Here is a 16546-nt window from a genome sequence, read left to right as displayed (position 1 = left end):
CCAACAAAGCATCACCATAAAAATGTTGAGTGACTGATCACGTACCAACATCTCCATGCAGAGAAAGAAAGACACCTCCTCTCACCATGCACAAAGAATGCATGCATGTAGAACTACAACTATTTCATCTGATACCACTGTAAAGGAACAAGAGTCAAGAAAATAACTCTTTAGTAGATCCACAAGTTTTTATTTCAGCATGCAGAACCTACAAAAACATTGTGTTTAAGAACACCCATGCACATCCACACCCACTTCTCATCTAGAAGACTCAAAGTCTGAAGAAGAAGAAAATACCAAACAATTGAACCCAAAATAATGGATTATCATATATGAGCATCATCATAGATTTTTTAAGGAAAATCTATAAACCCATCAGATCCAACGAAGAAGAAGCCAAGCCATGCATATATAAGCATCCAAGTGGAAAACATAGTTTAGGAACTCCAGGTCCATTTGTAGACCAATTCCACAACCACTACTAGTACATGCATCTGAGAGAGATAGGCTATCTAGAAGCTTGTAGATCATCTAATGATCAACTCCATTGCCTCTATGCATTCTAGGTAACAAAAGAGACACCTTCAAATACCCATTCATCAAGAATTATTATGTTGTCAACCAAGATCTCCATATCAATGCCGTTTCAACATGACCAACTCTATTTTCTCTGTCTTCACCATCATTCTAGAAATGTCTATTGTCTCCTAAAAGAATAAATCAACTACAAGACTTCCACTCATCAGAAGATTAATTATCAATCAATTTCTTCAAAAAAACTTCTTCAAGCTCTACAAGATAAGAAATCTTAATAGAAGAAATGCCCAGAACTAGAAACTTTGTGAATCCTCCCATGCAAGCAACATGAAATTCACAAAACTGAGCTCTGATACCAATTGAAGGGAAATGAAAGCACCCCAGAAAGTCATCTGAGATCAATATGCACATCTTGTATCCAATTGTTCCTTGAACAACTTCTAATAAGTAAATACAAGTGCATACTACTATGTCATAAAAGCGGAAACAAACATAGTTGATTTCCCACAATTAAAACCTTAAAGGAAAGTGATTGCAATTTATCAATCTAAATAAATTTTAGTAGCATTACGACATATAGATTATTATTCTACAATCATAAAACTAGAAGAATAAGACAGAATAGAGAACATAGATATACATGGGGAAAACCTTTCTAGGTAAAAAACCCCACCCTCCAAACCATCAAGCTAATGTATTATTCAGCAACAAGTTACAATACATTTTCAGCCTTCACATGGAGATTTACACCGTGCTCCATTCTAGAGAAAATCTGGTAGCATAACCCTATGCAAATAAGTTCTCATCTCTCATTTAATTCTCTACAACAAGGCTTTGTACTTATAGAGTTTTTATACAAGAGGAAATAGTTTCTAAAGAATCTACACTCAATGCATCTACAAATTATTTTTAAAACTTCCTTATGCACAACCCTTGCATAAAAACAAAGCATAAGAGAATAAATCACCAGAAAAATCAAGCTTTCTATTTTTCTACTCCAAGTCTTTTCTTGCGGAAGAATCTAGCTTCATTTAGTAACTTTCCAAGAAAGCACAAATAAAGCAATAAATCGTGGTAAGGTTGATTCACCTTATCCCAACAATAAAGGCATTTGTTTTGATAATAATATTGACAAATCTAACAAACTTGGATTAATCAAGAAACAATTGATAATGGGAAATTTGTAGGTTTGAATAATCCTATGTTTGAAGATGGCTTTGAGGTGGTTCCAGCCTTGGGTATTGGCACCACCAAGACTCTAACCAATTGTCAATTAAAGTCTAGTAATGACAAGAGCAACTTAGTTGAAGTTAACAAGTCCTCACTTCCACCTAAATTAAATGCTCAGCAAATTGCTCTTGAATCTATTAAAGAGAGAGAAGAGTATTCTAGGAGAGTTTCTAGTGGTCCTCCTACATGTGATAAAGCCCTAATTAGAACTCTTAAATTTGATGTTGAGAAAAATGATAATATAGGTTTTGTGAATGAGCCTACATTCATGAAGTGATCAATAAGTCATCTAAAAAGAAGAAGGAGATAGTTGAGAAATAATCTCTCTCCAATGGCAGTAAGAAATCAAGTAAAGACATCCTAGATTGTTTTAACAGGCTTTACAATAAGTCCAAACCTCGGCAATCTAAATGATGCACATCTATACCTAGAATGTGAGAGGCCTTGAGATGCCAGATAGAAAGTATCTAGAGAGAAAGGTATAACAATCTTGAAATAAACGATAGCATTTGCCTTTGAGAGATTAAGGTTGTGAGCTTTCAAGTTTACACCATTTAAAATTCCTATGGGATCAATCTATTGGACTTTACTCCATTCATAACAAAGGCAAGAGGGGCACTGCTATAACGGTGGGTCCTCAATGGGCAAATAAAATCTATGCCAATGGTGTTTCTCCATGCCAAAGAGCCTTTAGGTTACCTTTAAGCATAATGATAGCAACATTGGAATTTGCAACAATTATGCTCCTAATGATTATAGGGACAGGGTTAGTCTCTAGGCTCCCTAAAGCTCACTAGATTTTTGTGGGAGACTTTAATATGGTAGAGAATAAGGAGAATAAAATTAGGGGTAATCTGCACAATTGGAAATAGAATGAACTATTTTTCTAGTCAAACTTCAAGAGGAATTTTAGAATCATTGATCCCTTGGTTGATAAGAAAAAGTCTTTCAATGATATTTGGTATACTTGGTGGAACAATCAAAGGGGTCATCAGAGAGTCTATTACTGAATGGACAAGATATATTTGGAAAGCCCTACCTTCTCTTGTGCATCTAAGCCTATTCATGCTCTGGTTGGTGTCTCCCCGATTTCTATGTCAGATCATAATCCAATCTTGACATGTGTTTACCTAGAGGACTCTAATGTTAATAGTGGTAGAGGGAGGAATAATGGTTCTTTTAAACTTAGTGTCTTCTTGTTGAATGATGGAGACACTAATGATGCTATTAGAATGGTTTCTACCTTAAGGAAATATTGTAACCAAGGTATGAGACCCAAGGAGAGATGGTCATCAATGGTTGCTGCTTGGAGGAAAATATATTAGATTATTGGTAAGAGAAAAGCTTATGATAGGGTTAAAGAAGAGCGAGATTGAAAAATAAGCTGAATTTCATTGAAAAGTTATTGCAAATTAAAGGATTTGATCCTCTATTGGAGGACCACTTAGTTTGTACCAAGGGGAACTTAAGGAGACTACAACAGTTTAAGATCAAAGGGCAGAAAATTAGGGCCAGGATGAATTGAATGAGGGAAGGGGATAAAGCTACCAAGTACTTTTTTAATATCATTAGGGCCAAACAAAAAAGGTAGATGACCAAGGGGATCCAAATTGAACGAGCTATCTCAGATGATCCTAACATCATTAAGGAGGTTTTTTTTTTTAATTTTACAAAGATCTCTTCACTTCATAGTACAATGAGAATAATATATTAGCTTTGGGTGAATGATTAAAACTTATTCCTAAGAAAATTTCACCAAAAGAAGCAAAGTGGTTGGAAACTCCCATCAATCTGGAAGAGATTGAATGTGTTATTATCTCATTAGTCAATGATAAGTCTCCAAGCCCTGATGGCATCCCAGTTGAATTCTATAAATGACAACTTGGAGTGGATTTGTCTTGAACTATTGGAGTTGTATGAGAATGTGTTTGAGCAAGGCACTTTCAGAGCTTACATAAATCAAGGTATTATTAAACTTCTTCCTATAGGAGGTGATAAGACCCAAGTGAGGAATTAGAGGCCTATTACTCTATTAAACTTGTCTTATGAGATTATTGCCAAGGTTCTTGCTAGAAGAATAAGGGATATGCTTAATGAGTTTATTTCTCCTACCCGAACTGGTTTCATTAAGGGGAGATTCATTCATGAGAACCTAATCACTAGTTGGGAGGCAATGCATTTGGCTACATGTGAGGATCAAAATGCAGTAATGGTACTGTTAGATTTTGAGAAGGTATATGATAGAGTTGAATGGTTGTTCATCTTGGGTATGCTTTGGGCTTTTGGATTCCCCTCTTACTTTTGTAAATGGATCAATATCCTTCTTAAAGATTCTTCCACTACATTGACATTAATGGTGACTTGTCTGGTAGTATTAAACTCCAAATATCTATAAGACAAGGATGCCCCATTGCTCCTGCCTTGTTTGTTATTGCAGCGCATGCCCTCTATTACGTTCTCACAACTCCTCAACTAGGTCCTCCAATTAGAGGTATTACTCTTCCTAACAAGGAGACTCTACTTAATGCTCAATTTGCAAATGGCACTACCCTTTTTATTATAGTGGAGGAAGTGAACTTTGACAATATGTATAATAGACTTCAATTCTTTTGTTTGGTCTATGGATCTAAAGTTGCTACTCACAAGTCTTCTATTATTGGTTGGCATCTTGATCCCCCTAAGTGGATTGTGTCTAAAGGTTGGCAATGGCTTGGCCCTAACTCTATTGTTAGGTATTTGGGAATCCCTTTTTCTATTGATCCATCTCTTAAGGATATGTGGTCTTGGCTCTTCTCCAAATCTGAGAAGAAGTGTTTGAAGTGGCAGACTAATCTTTTATTTATGGCAGGAAGGACACAAGTTGTCCAAAAGGTTCTTTCAGCTCATCATATTTATTTTTCTTCTACCTAGTTATTTGCTAGTTATCAATCTAACAGTTTGGAGAAAATCATGAGATATTTCATTTGGTCTGATGGTTTGGGGAACAAAAAGAGACATTGTGTCAAATGGGATTGGTGTTGTCTTCCTAAGGAGCTGGGGGCCTTGGTATTAAGGACTTGAAGGCTCATGGAATTGCTTTGACCTCCAAGTGGATCATTCAATCTCTCTCTGGGGAGGAACCATGGAAGGTCCAGATTAGGAAGAATATAGCTAAATTTGTTATTAAGAAAGGCAAAAGGTGGAACAATGTCTCTTTGTGATAGGTTTTTGGTAACTTTCAGTTGCTTTTATTTGGCTCTAAAGTTTTCCAGTCTCTTTGGGAGGCTTGGTCTAATGTTAGGGAGTTTATTAAGACTAGGGGGCCTATTGGAGGCTCTCCTACATACTATGTCATTGGCATATCCTTATGGTGGGGAGTTGAGGCTAATGGGAAACCCTTAGCCCTTACCCACAATTGCTCTGCAAAAAATTAGCACAAGCTTGGTATTTTTATAGTGCAAGACGTCTTGATTGACAATCAATGAGGGACTTTAGAGGAAATTTCTGCCAAGTTCAATATCTGTAGTACTTAGAAAAAAGACTTTTTTCTATTATGTGTAAAGTTGTGGCCAATTCCTTTTCTAGACATATCATGAATACTAATTAGCTTTTGCAGTAGACTAAATGGAAAGATGGTACTTATTTTGATAAGATCTCTACTAAACAGATATATTGCATGTTGAAAAGTGATTGTTCTACTTTTGATAGAGTGAACCATGGCTAGTGACTGGAATAGTTTGTTTCTAAATGGCATTTTATCTTTGACTTTCTTTACCATTCTCCTTTTGAACCTAGAAAGGCTTGTTTTAGATGGCTTCTTTTCCTTAAGAAACTTGATGTTGGTTTTTCTATCCCCCATGATAAGAATAGTACCATTGTGTTAGATTTGTTTTGTTCCTGAAACTTATGAGCTTCTGTTTCTTGAATGTAGCTATGCTCGCGATATTTGGTCTTTTTTTTTTGTTTTCCTATTACCTAGAATAGTGATCCCAATCTCTCTTGGAGTGAAATCCTCTCTGAATTTGTGGAATCTTTTGATTTAAAGACTAATACTTTTTTGTCTTTCTTAACCAATGAGATATTGTGGTTCCTTTGGAAGGATAGGAATGGAGAGATCTTCCAAAGGTGAAGGAGATAGTTTACTGAGTTTGGTTGTAAACTCAAACGTTCTCATATTATGACACAGGTTGCAGTTGCCTTGAAGATCACCAAAGATAAGTTTATGATGTTGATGAGGGAAGGTCAACTGTTGATACACAAGAAGGATGTGATATCTTGCCAATACTTCTCAATGCATAAGGACGTGTTTATCCAGACGGAACTTAATAATTTGAACTAGTTCATACAAAACCTTAAGATTGAAGACAGGATTGTTGGAGTTAGGGGGGAATGCACATGGACCCCATAGTGTTGAAATTGTTAAAGTTGCAAAGATTTGTCTCCTAGTAATTGAAAGATGCATTAATGTTGCATTTTGATGCTTTTAGTTTTGGTCATGTTATTGTACTCCAGTTTTGGTTTTACATCAACTTCATATGGATATATGGATTTATTGTACTCCAGTCGAGTTATATGTGTTGATATATGGATATGTAATGTATACAATTGGAGTCTTATAGATAGGGTTGATTCATAGTCCTCTTACAATTCTAGCTATTAAAATACATTTAATGTAACCTTTGGTTTGAAGTCTTTAATATTAAAATTAATTTACTATAGCCCAATTAATTATCTAATGAAAATCCATAGCCTTCCAATTAATTAAATACCCCTTTTTCTATTCATTAAAATAATTACTATTATTTAGTTTAATTAATTCACAAATCCTCTTTGATTAAATAAATAGTTTTCAGTCAATTTGAGCACATGATTCATAACTTTAACCCCTAACCTAACGCTTCATAAACCACCTAACCCTTGGTTGTAACACAACTCCCCCCTTCGCACATACTAATCCTATCCAATTTGCTAATTACCTTTGAATAGCTAACTTAGCCATCCACTCGTTCTCTCTCCTCCCATCATATCCTCCATAATCTCCCACTTGTCCTCTAACACTAGTACATTTGGGGATAATTTTCGATGGCAGGCCAATTTGGCTTGTAAAATTCTTTTTAAAAAAAAATTTGATCTCGATAACATCGAAATTTCGATGACAATTAAGATTGGCGCCAAAATTTCGACGTTATCAGGATTTAAACAAAAAAGAAAAGTGAAACATTATTTCATATCACACAGCAAAGTGCGGGCGGGAGGCTTCAAGCGTGACCAATTGAGAGATTTTTAGCGCCATCAAGGTAAGCTTGATGGATTCATTTGCATGATCGATGTCCTCTTCTATTTGGAACATGATTTCAAGGTAAGGTCTCATCCTCTTCTATTTGCTTGTTTAATTTCAATGTAAGGGTTGGAGGTATTTTTCATTTTCGTTGTAAGGGTTCAAGGTAACTTTTGTTTGCAACTTGCTTAATATCAGGGTAAGGATTCAAGGTAATTTTTACTTTGGCCATCGACTATGGCAATTCAAACATTGTTCATATTGCCCAATTTCGAACAGATTGCCTCATTAATCTGAACATATAACCCTCAAAAAAAAATTGGGAGTCTTGTGGAAACTAAGCTATTTCTCTTCCTTGATCTCCTAGTGAGAGTGTTAGTGAGGAATCTTCCATGGAGGCGTTGATACCCTGGTAATGCACAGTCATTGGAAGAGCCTATTGGAAACATGAAGTTTGAGGTGTTGTCTATCAAGATATTACAAGGATTCAATGTCTCGCTAGTTGACTTGACTTAGCTCACGATCCTATTCCAAAATATTCTTCTTCAGCAAAATCAATGTTTTGTTTACTATACACAATTTTTAGTTTTAGAAACACATTATTTATCGATATTATTACCATTTTGAACTAGACCCAATTTTCAATAGTGTAATTTTTATCTTTTAAGAGATTGGACAAACTCCTGGATTTAGGATATTTTTTATTAAGGTAAACATGGATTTTAAAAGGTCCCAAACCCTTGAACAAAGCAATGGGAAAAAGGATTTCGACCCTTGATTAGATTCTATAAAGACCTAGCCGTCTAAGATTTGTAAGTGTTTACTAAACCAAAAAAGTGCCCTTGATGGTATAAAATGATAATAAAATGGGTTTATGCCTTCATGTTATTCATGATAAACCTAGGATATAAGACCTCAGAAATGTTTGAAATACACTTGATATTGGTTTTGCAGGTGCACTTGGACTGGACGTCTTACACCATTTAATATTCATTTGTGACTTTCTTTTGCATCTGAAATTTTTAATTGATTGAACCTATTAGACTGCAGAAATTGGTTCTAATTTGGACTCTTCCTCAACTATGCATTGAACCACAGCAGTATCGTCATCCTCTTTATCCTTTGCATATCTATCATTGCTTTGTTTCCAACATTGGCTTGGTCTGTCTCCATTCTTCTCTCTATTTCAATTTGGTTATTGTGTTTCCATCTTCCATTAATAGCCCTCATCATGATAAATATTTGTATTGGGAATCACAAAGATGGATATTCATTCGCTTACATGTTTGACTTTCCTCCATGATTCCTCTGTATGATTCTAATATTTTAGTTCCTAAATTTTCATTTGAAAGTAAAGTTAGTTAAATGAGGTGATGAAATTGCATATGTATGCATGTATGTATGCATGTATATATGCATGGATGTATGTATGCATGCATATATGTATGTATGTATGAATGTATGGTGGGATGAAGACCGAATAAAAAAGAGTAAGGATTTTCCCACCAAAATGATTGCTATTTCATTCCAAATCCATGCAATACTATTCCAACCCCATACTAGGTTGAAGATAATCAATTTATAGGTCACAACTCTTGACCTTACAACTTCATCCTTCCATGTTCAATCAAAATAATGATCTAGCTCTTACACTACCAGATTGCAAGAAAAATTTGAGTTGCTTATTACATATTAGCACTATGTGTTGTAAGGCAACGTTCCTCAAACACGCTTATAGGTCATGTGAAAAGACATAAAAAATGATCAAGAACCTCCTTGGGATGCTGGAGAAGTTCTAGAACAAGCATTTATGTCACCATAATATTTTCCAACTCCAAATGTCTCCAAATCCTTGCATTTGCATATGTTCATCATGGCACTTCTTTTAGGACAATGCATTAACCTCCTTATAAATAACATGTAATGGCAAAAGGCCTCACTGCTCACTGTTAGACAGTGAATACTGTGCAAATTCATAATGAAGAATACATTGATTGTATGATTCTCACTGTATGGGGATTATGGAAGGTGTTAATTGTTTCTTGGTTGTCTTGATAGTTATCTTATGGGTTTGAATCATAACCATTTCTCCTTGTGAAGAGTTGACCACAAATCAACATGTTAACTATTGTTGCAAGCAAAAACAGTGAATCAAGATCCTTGAAAAAAATGTGACAAGGGCCTGTCTATGGTGTGCATTTGTGTTTGAAGGTTGGTATGCATTCATGAGATGTTGAAGATTCTCTTGGAAGGATGGATTAGATGAGAGATTGGAGTTTATGAGACACATACCTATTTTTTCCAGGTGGTGGGTTAATTCCTTTATCCCTTAGTCTCTTCTCTTTTGCATCTTCAATGATTTCATTCCACTCCAACTGTGGCACCATAGGAGGACACTTGTACTTTGGGTTGAGCTTTAGAGCCCTTCTGTATTGGTCTCTCATAGTCTTTAGATGTTTGCAAGCTTTTTTTAGAAGTTGGGCTATGTTCAAAATATTTTGACCAAAAAACTCCTCCATAGTTTTTATGAGATGATCTTTTAATTCAAGGGCTTGGTTAGTCCACCTTTTAACAAAAAACAAAATAGTTACATTTAAAAATTAGTTCAAGGCTGAACGGAAAAATGTAGCAACCAATTATAGCAACCATAAAAAAAATTAGTTCAGAGATAGCAGTGGCATTGTTCTCATATCTCATATCAATTGTATAACATAAGAACAATCATTTAAAAGTGGTACCGTAGACTATTTTTCTTACATCAATCATTATCAATTTTAAGTGTTATTTGAGACTTTAAGGAAAGAAGTCTGTTGCAACTGACTTTTGTAAGTTTTTGATTAAGGAAAATAGGTTTTGAAGGGCCCTGAAACCCTGTACATAACATAAAATTTTCAAAAAAGCCCAAACCAACAACAAGCCCAAGGTGAAACAAGTCAACAACCAAAAACATGCGACCAGGGTGGCATCATAGATAAACAGTATTCTCCAGCCACAAAATTAGGTTTATAATGGGCACCTAGAATGCCATGGTAAAACATACCATGTCTGACTACAAAAAATAGCAGGCCAAAAGAGCCAGGAAAAACAAAAATGGGACAGCCCCAAAAGTGAATCAAACTTTCCCTTTTAGTCCCATTTTCTGTGAATGTAATGCCATATCAAAAGGAGTGGATGGCTTGACCTTTTTACCCTTTACTGTGGTCCATCCATCCTCCACCAAACCAGTAGCCTTTTGCCATGCAAAGACATCATCACCATAACCATCATCACCATATCAGCAACACCATGAAAAGTAGGCAGGGAACTAATCATGACAGAAGCAAGGACAACAACATCAATAGATAGGGCAGCAACATCTGGAGACGAAGCAACAAGATGAGCAACAACACCAGAGCCAGAATTAGATAGGGGTTGAATATAGGAAGTCACCAACATAGGGGCAGCAAGAGGGTCATCCGAGAGCAATTATGCCCCTAGGACAGCCGTTGTGCCCACCACCAAAGTGTCCTGAGAAGAGTCACCATCCCCTGCAAAGGGGGCTTTATGAATAGTGTAATGATCATCCGAAACACCCTTCCACCAAGATGGAGACTTCTTCGTTCTGGATTTTTCAGAGGAGCAACGAGCAGCAAGGTGTCCTGTCTTTTGGCATTTTGTAAGTTATTTGTAAGTTATTAAGCATTTTTACCTTTGACTTTTGTAAGCATTTTGACTTTTGTAAGTTATTTGTACCTATTTCCCACGTTTTAATAAAAGGAGACATTACATCGAGGGCATTATCAATGAGGAGCAACACAGATATCAGAGGCATAAATAGAAAGTTTCGAAGGCATATTTTATGACAATGACAATGGAATCATATCAGAGGCAATGATAGAAAGTTTCAAACCGATTGTTATGTACAACAAAGGTATCAGAATCATATCATCACAAGCTCATGGACATGGAATTGGTCTTTATATATACAAAGAGATCTTTTTTAAGTTGTTTATTAAATATTAGCACAACAGAAAAATTGTTCCAGCTGCATACATATTCCAGAATCCAAATAATAAAACAATAACACTCACTCAACCCATGCTAAGTGACAAGCCATAACCTAGTTCAATTGGTGTACTTGTTGGTTAGCAAGGTTAATTACAAATTCCTGTAGAACTACCATCAGATTAGGTACAATAAAATGAACAATCAACTATTCCCAACTAGCATTAATTTGATTGGTCTATTTAGACCCATTGATTATTGTCACAAGCTTTTAAACATAACTATATAAGGAGTGAGTTTGGAGGTATATAGGTTAACCATAAATTAACTATAAACTACAACACAAAGGTTGCACTAGGGTATTACAGGATTGTAATTATAGAAAACCACCTGATTCGCCCAAGTGGGTGTATGATGGCGAAGAGTTATATTAGGTGAGTAAAGCTCACTAGTGGTTATAGGAATATAGCTACATCTAAACAATTAGAAACCAGAACTACATATTCATTAGAGTGAGTAGTTCAATGGTCTTGATCCCATGTATATGGGTGTGTAGGCAACCTAGTAGGTAGAGTATGCCTCCAGTATGTAGATGCCTTGGACATAGTTAGGTAGCCCTTAACCATGTATGTATGTATGTATGTATGTACATATGTATGTATTTGTATTTGTGTATTTATTTATTTATTTATGTTTGTATTTATTTGTATTTGTATATATTTTTATTTGTATTTAACTGTATTATGCAAATCTTCGCATTCTCAATCCTAGTTGGGCCTCCAGTTGTATGGCTTGCCTTCTTCCAAACAACAAACCCTTAACCATCTTTGTATGATCAATAGTCCTACCCAATTTTTGCAAAACTTTGATGTCCTTCAAATCCACAATGTCAGGCTTCGCAAGGTCAACGACATTTAGGACAGCGTCAACAGCAAGTGGGGCCAATAGGGTAGAATATTGGCTAACTACCTTTACTTATTTGTATTTTATTATATTTATCCCCCTGTATTTATTTATTTGTATTTGTGTATTTATTTATTTAATTTTATAATGAATTTCTGGCAATGCCAAATTGATCTCGTCCTTAGTACATTTATATGACATTAGATTTTTTTTTTGTGAAGTAATTATCAAGTTACATTTTTCAAGTTGTTTTCACCTTGAGCTCAACAATGGTTTGGCAAAGAATGGTTTTTCATTTAGTTTAAACGATAATACACAATGAATAGTACATATAATACACATTATAAGAATAAATTTAGCAAATCAAGACCAACAATGCTATCAAAATAATAAATTTAAATTATTAAAGTCATCCATTTTCAGCCCCAGCTTCTCCTCCCTCAAATGTTCAATATAAGCAATGGGTAAACAATTCAATGTCTTGGTAATGAACTCGATTTCATCCCTTTCCACATCCTTGACCACCAAAATCTTTTCCTTGGACAAATAATGTGGCGAAAGATCAGTGAAGGGATCACACTTTTTCACCAAAGAGTCACGATTCATCAATTTGATAGGAATAGCCATGGCAGTTAAAACCTCGATGGCCTTCTTAGAGGCCATGTGAAAGGCCTCTTGACATAATGGTAGGATGAACACCCTTAGACAACAAATTCACACATTGTTTAAGAATCACACCGACAATGACAACAACTATTGTCGTGCTATCACCAACAACAATATCTTGAGATTTCAAAAGCTCTACAAGCATTTTAGCTCACCAGTGCTAATTGCGAGTGTTGCACTCTGGTCGCCATTTTCAACTTCTTCCAAAACTTCTATGTGTTATCTACCTTGCCTCTCAAAATCCTAGCAGTAAATCAACAAATCAAATACCCTCTAATTGAACTTTGAGTGTCAAATCAAATCCCTCTCACTTGAACAAGTTTGTTCTTACTTCTCTATGTTGTTCGCTTTCCCTCTCAAAGCCCTAGCAGCAAATCAACAAATAGAATACCCTCTAATGAAACTTCAAGTATCAGATTGAATCCCTTTCACTCGAACAAGTTCGTTCTTCTCAAAATGCGCTGAAGGCATATTGCGACCCAATAATTTTTTTTTGGAAAGCTCTACCGTTATCACAATTTCGACGTTTGTCATCAACGGTATAACAAGTCCATTTAATCATCTATTGTTGGTGTCGATACTTCGACATGCTGAACTAGTCGTTTGGCGTTGACGCGTAACATAGATCGGGTTGATTTTCGACAAATATTTCCATCGATACATCGATGCCTATCGAATGCATCGAACTTTCAATGACAGTTTAGTGATGAAGGCTTTTGATAGGTAATTGTCGAAATTGCGACGAAAATGGCGTCAAAAAATAGGCCCAAATTTACTAGTGTAATGCTAGCCTAATCACTCAAACATTTCCACGGCCTTAATCATCACGATTATGAAATCATAACCCAAGCCCATGTCAACTCAAGGCATACCATCTCCAATCCCAACTACCTCTCCACTTTTCAACCTTAAATGCCCTTATATTTATTAACTATATTTTTCCACCTTTGTCCCTCATTCCCTCTTCCCAAAAAAGGCCACTATCTTCTAGGCTTGAGCTTAGGGATTTGCGACAAGATGTGCTTGCATGGCATATCTTCCCTTTCCCCTATGTCCCCTCAACCTCTCTCCTTGTGACACTTGTCAGAAGACTAAGTTTGAAGAAGCACAATCCATACACAGCTTCAAATGCATCTTGGCCATCCACAAAGTTTCAATCCTAGCCCTTTATTTCACATCTTATATTTTTATAAAATGTGGACCCTCATTCCTTCACAAATAATCCACCTTTGACGAAGTGTTATGATGTCCCTCAGAGATTCAAAAGCAAGATTCATAACCCTATAATGCCAAAATCATTCTAAATCCAATCCTTTGAAGCTTGAGCAATCATACTTTGAGCACACATACATCCCTCTTGGACAAATCTACAAATCAAGGACTTCAAGGTTTAAGAAGGTTTGCACATTCTTCGGTTTATTTGGTGTTTTAAGTCTTTCTTTTGTCTGAATTATATGTTGCAATTGATAAATGTGTTGAATGTTTAGTTTGTTTACTCATTCATATTAACACGCTAGTTTTTATTGTATTCACAATTATAACCAAACAATCAAGTATCATGAGTTTAAAATTTTGTGATTGTATCCTAATGGGGAATCAAAAGAATTTCCAAAATGTCGAGCATCTAACACATTCTCCAAAAGTTGTGTTCACAATATCATTAGAATAAGGGAGAACCTTTTCATCTAAAGCGTGAGATATCTCAAACAACACCAACACTAATTGCACAAACTTAATATTTTCAAATTTTTGTACACCCCTTTTGGGAACTAGATGGGATCAAGGCTAAGTCCTCAAAACATATAGTTTTTTTGGGAATCCTCAAGTGCAATAAGAACACTTGTAACAAGACAAGCATCAAGAGAAAACAACCCAAAGATCATAAATGTGTGCCATGTTCTCTTAAAGTATAGAAGGTGCCCCTTCCTACCTTACCCCAAAGAAATAAATCATAACAGATCCCTCATAGATGTAGAGTGAGAATGGATTCTTCATCTAAAGTGCTCTTGCAAGGTGACCCAAGTTCTTCCACTCAATGGATGAGAGAACTAAAATAAGCTCTCTAGATCAAATTTGCAATTTAAGTGGTGTAGTGAAAGTGAAAGGTTAGAGATCATCTTAAACACTCTATCCTTCATTATTGTGTGGGGCAATCAACCTTGGGAAGGTCATGATGTCATGGCCCCGTCATAATGCAAGGTTCAATTTGCAAATAGTCAAAAAATCATCCTTTCAAAGATCAACATCAATGCATGCTAACAACGATTCATATATGCAAATAATGATAATGATCTATATAAGCACATGCAAATAGTCCAAGTGAGATGGTTACCACTAAAGAAAAGATGAAAGTGCAACATCCCCTACTCCAATCCCCTAATTTTGCCCTAAAATTACAATTTTGAGTAAGGCAAGAAGTGGAATAGAACTCACAAGATGTTTTAGTCCATATGCCAAAAAATTCCTTTATATGAAAATAGCAGAAACTTCATATGAAGTTACAAGTTGAAAAAAGTTGTTTATCTCCTAATCTGTTTGAATTGGAAATTAATTTATGAATTTATTCAGATGTTAAGTGAAAAGTTGGGGCATATCTCAATATATCCTAGGCCCTTGTATGTTCATATACTTGATTCTTCTTGAATTGTGAAACTTCTTTCTTTCTGAATTCTTAAGACTTATGGAAAAGGGAAAGTGATAAAGGAAGAAAAAAAAAGACATCGCATAAGCTCTTTCGACTTTTTGCAACTATTGTATAATCTTCCCCAAGTTCAAAGATGTTTTTTCGATGTTAAATAGGGTCTGAGGACAAGGGGTAATGTGATGTAAGGATAGATTCGTGGATAGTGAAACCCAAGGCCTCAATTTGGAGATAACAGCGGGAGAGGAAAAGTTGGAAGGTTTGGTGAGGTTGAGGAGCACTCCCATTTTCATAATTTTATCACTTTGTTTTCTACAACACCAAGTCTTAACTATTTGTAAAATTTTGTAGTGATTTGAAATTAGGGTTAATACATATTTTTAAGCCATAAAGAATCCTTAGGCTTTGGGTGGAACCCATATATCATTAGTGCTAGGTTTTGTGGCACACAAATAAAAAATTCTTCTAGTTTTTTCTAAATACTGGCTTTCTATTTTCCTATTGTGGGGTTGCCTAAAGTCCCAAGGATGATTTTGGGGACTCTTGGAAGTCCCTTATACATCTCAAGGATGTCCCAAATTCCCCAAGCTGCTAGGTCACTTATTCAGGTGCAGGGACACAAATCGAGTATATGGGTGTGTGATTGTTTTTAGAGGTTCGAGTGTGTATAGATACATGTGTGTGTGTGTTTGTGCGCACACGCGCATGCGTGTGGATATTGTTTTAGAGGTTTGGATGAATATGGGTGCCTGGGTGTGTATGTGCACAAAGAAAAGAGAAGTGTACAAATTTTACAACAAAATCATTTTATAGTATGATACTTGATCATTGATCAATGCCAAATGGCAAAAGATAAATATTAAATGTCACTTGATGGTTGAAAAATATTCAAATAAGCCATATCAATGATATTATATATGTCCATGTTCACAATTCCAATGAAAATCATTACAGTTACTGAATTACAAATGTAGCTCATGAAACATGGCTTAATGTTCATAAATCCTCAAAAGGATTATCAAAAAATAAGAGGTAAAATGATATGTTTTTGTTTTGGAAGACCTCATTAAAGGTCATTTAGGATTTAAATATTTTTTTATATGATTTTACGCCACTTTTACTAAGTAGGCCCAGGTGCAGGCTGGATGCACCTACGGGGATGGGCGCGCACCCTATGTGCACCTAGTCCTCACCCACAACCGCACTTGCACCACGTGTGAACCCTACAACATGGCCAAGCTGTCACCAAATGAAGGGAAACCCCAAAAAAGTCCCCAAATCGGGCAATAAAGGTGGTGGGATGGCAATGGAATGTTAACTCCAAGTCC

This window comes from Cupressus sempervirens, chromosome 2 (genome assembly GCF_028749045.1).
Source record: "Cupressus sempervirens isolate cs-2001-9-10 chromosome 2, ASM2874904v1, whole genome shotgun sequence".
Classification (NCBI taxonomy): Eukaryota; Viridiplantae; Streptophyta; class Pinopsida; order Cupressales; family Cupressaceae; genus Cupressus; species Cupressus sempervirens.
The sequence above is the reverse complement of the archived record's forward strand: the minus strand, read 5'-3'. Positions refer to the sequence as shown.